The sequence below is a fragment of the Lycium barbarum genome, chromosome 4 (genome assembly GCF_019175385.1).
Source record: "Lycium barbarum isolate Lr01 chromosome 4, ASM1917538v2, whole genome shotgun sequence".
In the NCBI taxonomy this organism is placed as follows: Eukaryota; Viridiplantae; Streptophyta; class Magnoliopsida; order Solanales; family Solanaceae; genus Lycium; species Lycium barbarum.
This window is the reverse complement of record NC_083340.1, coordinates 39,850,215-39,862,675: the sequence shown is the minus strand read 5'-3', so window position 1 is coordinate 39,862,675 and position 12,461 is coordinate 39,850,215.

The following is a 12,461-nucleotide window of genomic DNA, read 5'->3' as shown; positions in this document are numbered from 1 at the left end:
ACAACTTGTCCCTCTTTGGCCAGTATGATGAAAGAATTTTCGGGCAAAGACGTTGACTTAGTAGCCTATTTTGTCCCGGCTAAAAGGATTTGGGAGACTATAAGGGTAAAGAAAATTTGAGAGAATTGTGGCCGAAATCTGGTCTCCGAGTTGCCTACATATCCCGGGTTGCACGAGAATCAGGCCGTGTGTAGTTCTGGGATGGCTATGACACCTGCGAATAACGAGTCACGATTGGTGCGAATCTTTGAAAAATATTGTCCCAGTGTCGAATTATAATGACACTAGTTATTATGATTGAGGAAATATATCGAACTTGAGAATTCTGAAATATGAATACGTGTGAACTCGATGATCGGATTATGGATGTAAGCGGAATATTTGGGGGGTAGAGATGGGCGATCGAGGTAGACCCTTGACCTTTGTCAGAAAGTCTGATTATCCTTCCCAATAAATTATCCCAGTTCATTGCCGAAGAAGTAGTTCCACGTTGCGCTAAAGCTCCTGCGAAACTTGAGCTAGATAAAAAGTTATTAAATAAATATTGAAGGTAAAGCGATGTAAAATAAACACATGGAAATGACACATCTCAAGTGTTAACTTATGAGAATGTGGCAATGTGAGCTGCAATGATTTAATAAAATGATAGCCTTAGCTAAGGCTAATGCAAATGAAGTTCTAGGCCAATGATTCATGAGAATGATGCCTTTGGCTATGATTAATGAAAATGAGGCTTCAAACCGGATATGAAGATGAGGCTATTTAAGCCGAATGATTTATGAAAACGGGGCTTTCTAAGCCGGCATAATGAGGTTTTTCTTTAAAACCCAATGATTGATGAAAATGAGGTTTTTCAAACCAACATGACTCATGGTGTAAAGCATTTATGTAGTGAATTTTAAAGCATTTGTGCGGTGCATATGCGTTTGAAAGCATTTACGCGAAGCGGTTGAAAGCATTTGTGCAGTGCGTGTGTAGTGTTTCTTAAACCAGGCATGCAAAGCATTTGAAAGCAGTTATGCAATGCATGTGCAGTGCATTTGAAAGCAGTATTGCAATACATGTGCAGTGCATTTGAAAGCATTTATGCAGAGCATTTGAAAGCAGTGGTGCAATGCATGTGCAGTGCATTTGAAAGCATTTATGCAGAGCATTTGAAAGCGGTAGTGCTATGCGTGTGCAGTGCATTTGAAAGAATTTATGCAGAGCATTTGAAAGCAGTAGTGCGATTCATGTGCAGTGCGTTTGAAAGCAATTATGCAGAGCATTTGAAAGCAGTAGTGCGATGCATGTGCAGTGCGTTTGAAAGCATTTATACAGAGCATTTGAAAGCAGTAGTGCATGTGCAGTGCATTTGAAAGCATTTATGCGGAGCAAGGAGTAGAAAATATTTGTGCATCGATACATTTGAAAATCTTTGTAAGACTTAAGAATTAATTTATCGTAAATTTCGAGAATTATTGACACTTGAGAGGCATAATATTTCCTAAATGTTATAAGAAAACTCAAACCGTTCGACGCATAGTCCTTGCAAGGCTGTAAACATTACAGATTTCCAGTTTCCGCAATTTTGAAAACCTGCACTCAAAGAAAATTTGTAAGTTTCGGGGGAGGTTGATTCGCGTTGACTTTGAAGATCCAGTTCTTGATGCTTCGTGCTTCCAGCTTTGTCTGGACTTGTAACCTCCGTCTATTTCTAAGTCTTGGCCAATTAATAAAACTATTTGATTAAAAATCATATTATTTCAAAAGGAAATATGCATAAATTTATGGTAAATATGTATATAGTGATTAATAATTTCTGCCGAACTTGGAACCGTGACACGTTGTGAAACAAAGCGACCGTCCTTTCTCCAAAGTCTTTCCTTTGTCTGATGACTATGTTGACCATATACTCTTTCATGTCTCTCGATGTCGTTTTGCAATGATGCCCTTAAAAATTGTCCTAGTTTCTGGCATAGGAGGATATTGAACTTTTAACGTGACGAAACCGAGCCTTATATAGGCTGCCTACGTATCCCGCCAAGGGAATCAGGTCAAGCTTAGTTCAAAACATACAAGGCAAAATAAAATTGATGTTCTCTAATAATGTGACCGAAGCCTATGTAGGCCGCCTACGTATCCCACTACGGGAATCAGGTCAGGCGTAGTTCATAACATATAAGGCAAAATAAAATTGAGGTTTTCTAATAATGTGACCAAAGCCTATGTAGGCCGCCAATGTATCCCACCACGGGAATCAGGTCAGGCGTAGTTCATATTACAAGCAAATGGAAATTTTAGAAATTTCTATCTTAAAGAGATCAAACTCGATATAGGTTTCTTTACGTATCCCACCGAGGGAACGTAGCTTTCATTACATGGAAAGACATTGCATATAAAATAAACGAAAATCTCCTAAAGGTAGTATCTCTTGACGACATCTGCATTGATAGCTTTCGGCCATACTTCGCCATCCATTTCTGCTAGAATTAGTGCTCCTCCAGTTAGTACTCAGTGAACCATGTAAGGCCCTTTCTAGTTAGGTGCAAATTTTCCCTTAGCTTCATTTTGGTGTGGGAATATGCGCTTTAACACCAATTGCCCCGGTTTGAATTGTCTCGGTCTAACCTTCTTGTTGAAAGCTTTGGTCATTCTGTTCTGATAAAGCTGTCCATGACAAACTGCATTCATCCTTTTTTTGTCAATGAGCATCAATTGTTCATATTGATTTTGTATCCACTTGGCATCACTCAACTCAGCTTCTTGGCTAATCCTCAAGGTTGGTATCTCTACCTCTGTAGGTAACACGGCCTCTGTTCCATAGACCAAAAGATAAGGCGTTGCCCCAGTTGAAGTCCTAACAGTGGTGCGATAACCGAGAAGGGCCAATGGCAATTTTTCAGGCCAATGTCTGTAATTATCAATCATCTTCCGCAATATTCTCTTGATGTTTTTGTTGGCTTCTTCAACTGCTCCATTCATCTGAGGTCGGTATGGGGTGGAATTGCGGTGAGTAATTTTAAATGTTTCGCATATCTCACACATCAGGCCACTATTAAGATTAGCTCCATTATCTGTTATAATTGACTCAGGGATTCCGAATCGACAAATGATGTTATTGCGAACAAATTCTACCACTACCTTCTTCGTCACTGACTTGTACGAAGATGCTTCTACCCATTTTGTGAAGTAGTAGATGGCTACCAAAATGAACCTATGTCCATTTGATGCGGCCGGCTCGATAGGACCAATGACATCCATGCCCCAAGCTGCAAATGGCCAAGGAGAACTCGTCACATTTAACTTATTTGGTGGGACTCGAATCAAATCGCCATGAATCTGACATTGGTGACATTTTTGTACAAAACGAATGCAGTTTGTTTCCATAGTCATCCAGAAATAGCCAGCTCGTAGAATTTTCTTAGCCAGAGTGAAACCATTCAGATGAGGTCCACATGTACCGCCATGCACTTCTTCAATCAACTTGACCGCTTCTTTGGCATCAACACACCTTAACAATCCTAAATCTGGAGTCCTCCTATAAATGATTTCTCCATTTAGGAAAAAGTGATTTGTTAATCTTCGAAGTGTTCTCTTCTGAACACTGGTTATGCCTTCTGGATAGTCTCCTGCCTTGAGATCCTTCTTAATGTCAGAGTACCATGGTTCTCCATCAGGTTCTTCATTTACATGGAAACAATAGGCTTGCTGATCTTGCACATTCACCTTGATAGGATCTATGTAATTCTTGTCCGGGTGCTGAATCATAGAGGACAAGGTTGCCAAAGCATCAGCGAACTCATTTTGAGCCCTTGGGACATGTTTGAATTCCATCTTGATAAATCTCCTACACAAATCTTTCACACAATGCAGCTACGGAAGTATCTTTATGATCTTAGTGGTCTATTTGCCTTGTACTTGATGAACCAGTAAGTCAGAATCACCTATAACCAATAATTCTTGTATGTTCGTATCAACGGCCATTCTGAGTCCAAAAATACAAGCCTCATATTCTGCCATATTGTTGGTGCACGGAAACCTGAGCTTTTCTGAAATTGGATAATGCTGGCCTGACTCCGAAACTAAGACTGATCCAACGCCAACTCCTTTGGAGTTTGCAGCCCCATCAAAGAACATTATCCGCCCTGGATATTCCTTTGAGATATCTTCTCCGATAAACAACACCTTTTCATCGGGGAAATAAGTCTTAAGAGGCATGTATTCTTCATCTACGGGATTTTCAGCAAGACGATCCGCTATTGCATGCCCTTTGACAACCTTTTGGGTAACATATACAATATCAAACTCACTTAGCAAATTTGCCATTTGGCTAACTTTCCAGTAGGCATAGGCTTCTGAAAGATATACTTGAGTGGATCCATACTTGAGATGAGATAAGTAGTATATGCAGATAGGTAATGTCTCAAATTTTGTGCAACCCAAGTCAAGGCACAACAGATGCGTTCCAACAAAGTATAACGGGCCTCATAAGGCAGGAACTTCTTGCTCAAATAGTATATTGCTTGCTCCTTCTTTCCTGTTTTATCATGTTGTCCCAACATGCATCCAAATGCATTCGCTGACACAAAAAAATATAATAACAAAGGTCCTCCAACTTCTGGAGGCACCAAAACAGGCGGATTAGACAAATACTCTTTGATTCTATCAAAAGCTGGTTGGCAATCTTCCGTCCATTTGGTAGCAGCATCTTTCTTCAATAACTTGATTATTGGCTCACATATTACCGTCGATTTTGCTATGAACTGGCTAATATAGTTGAGACGACCGAGGAAACTCATCACGTCCTTTCGACTCTTTGGGGCAGGCAAGTCTTGAATAGCCTTTATCTTCGAAGGATCCAATTCTATGCCTCTCCTGCTCACAATAAAACCTAACAACTTCCCAGCAGGAACACCAAATGCACATTTTGCAGGATTTAATTTCAAATTGTATCGCCTCAACCTGTCAAAGAACTTCTTCAAATCCGTCAAGTGATCTGAACTCTTTCGTGACTTGATGATGATATCATCCATATAGACTTTAATCTCCTTATGGATCATGTCATGAAAAATGGAAGTCATGGCTCTCATATAGGTGGCACCTGCATTCTTGAGTCCAAAAGGCATCACTCGATAATAGTATACTCCCCAAGGTGTGATGAATGCCGTTTTCTCAGCATCTTCTTCATCCATCAGAATTTGGTGGTAGCCTGCGAAGCAATCAATGAATGACTTTAGCTCATGCTTCGCACAATTATCAATAAGTATATGAATATTTGGGAGGGGAAAATCATCTTTCTGGGCTAGCCTTGTTGAGATCCCGATAATCCACACATACCCTGACTTTGCCATCCTTCTTCGGTACAGGTACAATATTGGCTAGCCAAGTGGGATACCTTCTAGCTCGAATGACCTTTGCATTAAATTGCTTGGAGACTTCTTCCTTGACTTTTAAACTCAAATCAGGTTTAATATTTCTTTTCTTTTGTTTCACCGGAGGACAAGATGGATCAGTAGGCAACTTATGCGAAACAATATCCGTGCTTAGACCCGGCAGATCATCATAAGACCAAGCGAACACATCCACATATCTTCTCAAAAGGTTGATCAATTCTTCCCTTTGTGACGGAGTTAAATGGACGCTAATTCTTGTTTCCCTCACTGTTTCTGAATCTCCCAAGTTTATGGTCTCTGTTTCATCCAAATTTGGTTTTGGCTTACTCTCAAAATGTTCAAAATCTTTAGTTAATTCTTCAGGTTGCATGTCCTCTTCATATTCTTCAGAATCTTGTTCGGCATTTAGGATTGGTTCGTTTGTTTCATTACGTGTCACATACACAGTATCAGTAGATTTACTAGTTTGATTGCTGAAAAAGAAAAGTGAAATTAATTAAATGAAGACGAAATTAAAAATAGAAAAGCATAGTTTGGATTTAGCATTTAAGCTTTCAAAAGGTGGAGGCAAAACACACCAAAAGCATAAACACGATTCAGGCCTCAATTTTGAATCGCGTTGTTTCATTAAATACTAATACAATCATCTACCAAGACTCCCGAAGAACCGGGGGCGGGGTGAAAGTCCAATTGTTTAAAGCATCTCCAGGCTCAGCATCCCAGATAGTTGGAGTTTCAGGGCAATCATCCAGAATCACATTGCATTCAACTTCTTCCTCGGCAATGAATAGATTCTTGAGACCTTCCACGAGGCTGTCTTCAGCAGCTTCCTTTGATACTTAGGTGACAGACGCCTTGAAAAATGACTGATTTAGGAGAGGGACAAGCTTTGGCAAGGGAATATCACCTTTCCTTTTGAGACTAGCCAATGAGATTTCTTCAAGAGTGGGCTCGTATCCAAGACCAAAAGTATCCTTCTGATCGGGTAATTGAATTGGTTCTACTATTCCATCCAAATTCACTTCGAGACCTTGACCAGGCTTAAAACCATTCTTCAACATTTCCCAAGCCACCATCATAGGCACACGTGGCAATTTTACCCTTTCAGCTTGGGTAGTGCACATAATTTCCTTAATATGGAAAACAGATCCGTCTAGCCTTTCTACACTTTCAATAACAGGAATTGAGTTTTCGGGATAAATCGAATTATTGCCTTCTCCATGGATCACAATTTCCTGATGATTCCAGACAAATTTCAAATTTTGATGCAGGGTATAAGGGACTGCACCAGCCATATAGATCCACAGCCTTCCTATCAGCAACTTGTAACTAGCAGATATATTCATCACTTGGAATTCCACCATAAACTCCACGGGTCCAATTTCCAGCGCTAAGTCAATTTCCCCTACGACACCCCTTTGAGCTCCATCAAAACCTTTAACCCTCACGTGACTGTCACGAAGTTTCCCAATATAAATTCCTAAAGCTCGAAGAGTAATGACTGGACATATGTTAACAACTGAACCCCCATCAATCAACACTTTAGAAATGAATTTATCCCTGCATTTGACTGTAATGTTCAATGCCTTGTTGTGCCCCAAACCTTCAGGTGGCAACTCATCGGCATGAAAAGAGACTTTGTGGGCTTCGAAGACTTCTCCAACCATGGCTGAAAATTTCTCGCTAGAGGTCTCGGCTGGGACATAAGCTTCATTTAGTAACTTCACTAAAACGCTCCTGTGAGTTTCAGAATTCATCAACAATGACAATAAAGAAATCTGGGTTGGTGTTTTCTTTAGTTGTTCTACGATAAAATATTCCTTAGTTGGCATTTTCCTCCAGAATTCTTCTACTTTAGCCTCAATCACAGCCTTCTTTTGGCTATTTTCCTTATTCGGTGCTACCTCTTCGGGGGATAACACCGCCCAGATCTTGTTATTCCAGCAGCAACAGTTTCTACAACTAATTTTTCTTTTTCTTTGTTCCTTTCATTAGACGAATAATTCCAGGGAACTGCTTTGGTGTTGAAAGAAGGTGCCTGAGCAACTAAGGCTGTGATCCTAGGCCTTGGAGTGAGCACCTCCATTTCAATTGGTGCCCTCATTTGGACTGCAATTACGGGAGCAATAAAGGCTAATGATTCAACTTTTTTCTCTTTTTTGACCGGTACAATAGTCCCTTCCAAGTTACAGTCTTCATCAATGGTGATCATGTTCACATTTGTATCACTATGATTGGGTAGAGGGTTGTTATTTATATTTGGGGGAGATCCTTTGAGATGAATGACTCCTTCTTTGATCAATGCCTCGATTTTGTCTTTGAGAGTAAGGCAATTTTCAGTGTCATGTCCGGCAACTCCTGAGTAATATGCACAATGCTTAGTCCCATCATACCATCCTGGAAGGGGGTTAGGAACTCTTCCCTGAATCTGTTAGAGTATCCTTGCGCTTCTCAACCTTTCGTATAATTGTGCTAAAGGTTCGACTAATGGTGTATAAGTTTTGGTTGGCTTTCTTTCAAAGTTTGGGCGAGGTCTGGGTGCATTTTGTGGATGGTTTTGTGGTTGGTATTGGGGTTGAGGTGGGTAGGTTGGTTGGTATTGTGATGGGCTTTGATAGGCAGGTGCTCAAGGTGGGCAATATGTTGGCTGGGTGTGGTAAACAGAATAGGGAGCAGGTGGAGGTTGGTAATAAGGCTAAGGGACTTGGGCGTATTGGTTGTAATATGAAGGTTGGGATGAAGGGTATTGGTAGGTTAACATCTGGTTTGGTCTAAGTTCCTGAATGGTCATGACCGTGGACACTCCGTCCTTCTTCTTCTTAGCTGCACCCTCAATTGAATCTGATTGAATTGCCTTACTTGTTGCTTGCAAGGCTGTCAAATTTGTGATTCTTCCCGTCTTGGTACCTTCTTCTATGAAATCTCCCATTCTAACTACTTCAGAAAACTTTTGCCCGATGACACTTATCAACCTTTCATAGTATGTTGCATCTTTAAGAGATTGTACAAAGAGCGTCGTCATCTCACTTTTAGCCATCGGGGGCTGGACCTTTGCGGCTTCTGCTCTCCACCGCATAGCATACTCTCTTAAAGTTTCTGTTGACTTCCTTTCTAACTTCATCAAATAGAATCTGTCTGGGACAGTCTCAGTGTTAAACCTGAACCTATCCATGAATTCTTGCGCCATCTCTTCCCAACTACGCCATTTCTGCGGATCTTGGCATGTGTACCAATCAAGTGTTTCTCCTGTCAAGCTCCTTATAAATAGCTTCATCCTAATGGCTGGATCTTTTTCTAATCCAACGAGCTTATCACAGTACGACCTCAAATGAGCCCGAGGGTTTCCTTTTCCATAAAACATATCGAATTTTGGCACCTTATATCCGGCAGGCAACTCAATATCGGGATGAATACAAAGATCTTCGTATTCAAGTCCTTCACATCCTTTGTGGGTTTGGATGCTTTTAAATGCTTCCTTCAGACTACGAATCTCCTTGGCAACATTCTCATCCGTTTTTGCCGTTGTTTCCTTTCTATCTCCTCATAAGTATCGGCCTCTAGATGTGGCATGGTTTGTAATGGGGTAGTGAAAGGTTGAGCTTCTACTACATATACTGGTGGCACATACTGCATGTTGTGGTTAGTGGCGTGTGCCAACGGTATGTGTTGGGTTTCTTGGTAGCTTTGGGTAGGTAGGGTAGTCTGGTTGTGTGGGATAGTTTGGATAACTGAAGGCTGAGGAACATATGGAGTGGTGAAGGGTAACAAATTGGCTTGTTGAAAGTTAACTTGTTGTGGGTTGGCTTGTTGCGGGTTATTTTGTTGCAGGATGGCTTATTGTGTGTTAGTTGGTTGTGGGATGGCTTGTTGTGGATTAGATTGTTGTGAGATGGTTTGTTGTAGGTTAGTTTATTGTAGGATGGGGGGCGAATTAGTAGCGCTTGGATTGATTGTGTGAAGTGGATGGTTTGAGGGAAAGGGATGGTGGGATTGTCGCACTTGTTCTCTGTTCATGAGGAGGAGTGTTAAGGTTAATGGACAGGTTGGTGAGATTTCGAAGTCTCTCAATTTCACTTTGCATGTTGGCCATTTGTTGCATCAATTGGGCGATGAGTTCATCAGCATTCCTTCCCTCTGAAGCCCCAGGTTCGTCTCTCGGAACAGTGATAAGTCCCAAGCCAGTCTGTTCAGATGCACCTGAATCATTCATGTTGTTGGATGCTAGTGCTTTTGATCTTGTGAAGTATGAGTGATCCGCCAGTTCGCAGTCAACACGAATCAACCTTTGGGGAAATAATCAAAATAAAAGAAAACCTTCAAAAATGAAGAAAACTACGTTAGTATAGTGTGAATGATTGCTACTTTAATAAAACAATATTAACATTTGACAAATAATGTTGAAAGAAACATATATTACATAGCAACAAATCACATAATAAAAGAGAAATCTAGCAATCATAGCGCAATCTATTATGTAGGGGACCTCTTTTGTACCAGAGGTAGGCCTAACGCCAAATATTCGAGATTATGATAGAGTGATCCAAGCCATTAAATTGAGACACTTGAGTTTGGAAATAAAAGGCCAAGTTTCATTGAAATAACAAAAGCGAGTACATTGATGAGACAATAAACTGAAATACATAAAAGATGACATAATGTAAAAACAATCCTAAGACTTGGCCTAGATCTTTTGCACTTGTTCACGCTGGCGATGGAAATGAAGATGATGCCCCATCATTGCTAGGCCCTGCTCCCACATTCCCCAAATACTGCATTATATTCGTCATTTGAGCCCACATCTCCGGAGTGACAACCATGGTTCCCAAGCGAGAATGTCTTATCCAAATTGTCTTCCCAATATTCTCGAAGCCTGGTTCACCTGCTGGGCTAGGATCTATGTTACCATAGTCTTCTTGAAGCCACGCATGATATTCTGGGATACCTCCTGCCGGTCCAACCCCAATACTTATTGGATTAATATTATCCCATTCATCGAGAATCTGGCCAGCTCTAGGAACTCTGAAGTATGGCCCAAAGAGGATTTCAGAATCACTCATATTAGCTTGGAGAGGTATTACTTGGTCTAAACCGAACTGTCAAAGTACGCGTACTGGAGCGTATGGCTAGAGGCTCTTCAACCCAATAAGCTCGATATAGTAAGTCTTCTACCTCTTATGTAGGCCGTGGTACGTGATAGCAATGGGTATTTTCATTGGATTTGATCACCAGTGCGGGAAATCAAGAACTCATACCAATCATTAGTGCCGACTGGAGATACAAACAGTTTCATTCTTTCGTAAAAACTATCAATTTTATTTGATTCACTGAAACATATGTCTGCCATATTCGGACGTTGGTAACAATGCTCCATTGCTCACATCTGCAGGAGAAGATTGCAACCCTCAAAGAAATTTGTTTCACCTCTTTTACACTTTCCTAAAGCTCGAAGTATTTCTGCTAAAATCATGGGAACCAAAGTGAGTTGCGCACCGTCAACCCTTTCAAAAAGTGCTCGAGCCACAGAACATATGCAAGTACTGATCTTCCCGTATTCCCGTGGGAATGCCAAAGTCCCAAGTAAGGCAACAACAAATACAATGGGATGTCTAAATTGTCAATGGGCGGGAGTGCATGAGAATTCCTTCTTGAACAGCTTGTGACCATCTTGACGACCGTACCTCTCATACAAATAATCCAAAGAGACCCAGTTATTCTCGAAGCATCGGAGTTTCTTAGTGTTCTTCAACCCCAAGTAGCGAAGAAATTTCTTCCCTGATTGACTGTGCAGGATAATCTGACCTCTCCCTTGGTATTTCAAATTAGTAAAATAACTGATTTTTTCCAATGTGGGTGTGAGTTCAAAGTCCTTAAATTTGAAGACAACTCGATTTGAATCCCAAAATTGAAGTAATGCTCTAATCACATGTTTGTCGGGAGTGATCTGGAACAGTGAAGTGAGAAACCTCAGCCTCCTCGTAACAACCAGTCTACTACCAAGGTCCAAATCTTCCCACCATATCCTCAGCTTGCTAGGGATGCCACTGACCATCTTAATCTTGGGGATCTGGGGGACGAAATCCATCCTATAAAAAAGAAAAAGAAACGATTCCCAAACTCGACATGTCATGGTTAGGCTTGGATCTTTCTATTATTATTATTATTATTATTATTATTATTATTATTATTATTATTATTATTATTATTATTATTATTATTATTATTATTATTATTATCACGTTACACATAATATGTTTGTTGGTCGTTGGGTTATGAAATCCGTCAACGGTTTGGTAGGCTTCCTAATTATGGAGTCGATACCAAGGACCGACACCTAAGGTTTATGCATGCATGACTTAGATGGAATTGGTGGCATAGCTCTATCCTAAGTCTTCTAAGATTTGGCTTACTAGAAACAAGGTTCCCGAGCGGACTACTCGAGTGAGAAGGCTACACGGTCACTGAGAATTCGGACACCCCACGCATATGCCAACTCTCCTAAATTTTGAGATTTTGAAAGAAATTTGCGGGTGCGCAAAACACACCTCCCGTGCACGTGTGATAGTGTGAATTTTCCGTAATTGGAGGAAATATGAGCGGAATGGCAGTTTTTAAAGAATGCAATAACACGTAATTACAAGAATTCACATAACAGAAATAGTTAAAGTAAATAACAAAAATTATCACACAAAAGAAATAGTTAAAGTAAATAACAAAAATTATCACATAAAAGAAATAGTTAAAGCAAATAAAGAAATGAATTGAAAAAAATCACTTCATAAAACACATAAGAAGAACAGCTAAAGCACAATAACTTAATTAACCTATGTTTGTTATGGTTAAGAACCTAAATAATCTCCAGTAGAGTCGTCAAGCTGTTATACCCCCTTTTAACCGGGTCAAAGCGGAGTACAACATATTAGTGATTCCTAATTATTTAACTTAAGGAGTCGCCACCTAATTATTTTAACGGTGAATTAGGACACCTAATTATTAATTAAGTAATGCTAAAAGTTAACTCCGATTAATGGTCTTCTTAACTTAACGATTCTAGGTAAGGGTTCTTAATTATCCTAAAGGGAAGAAATT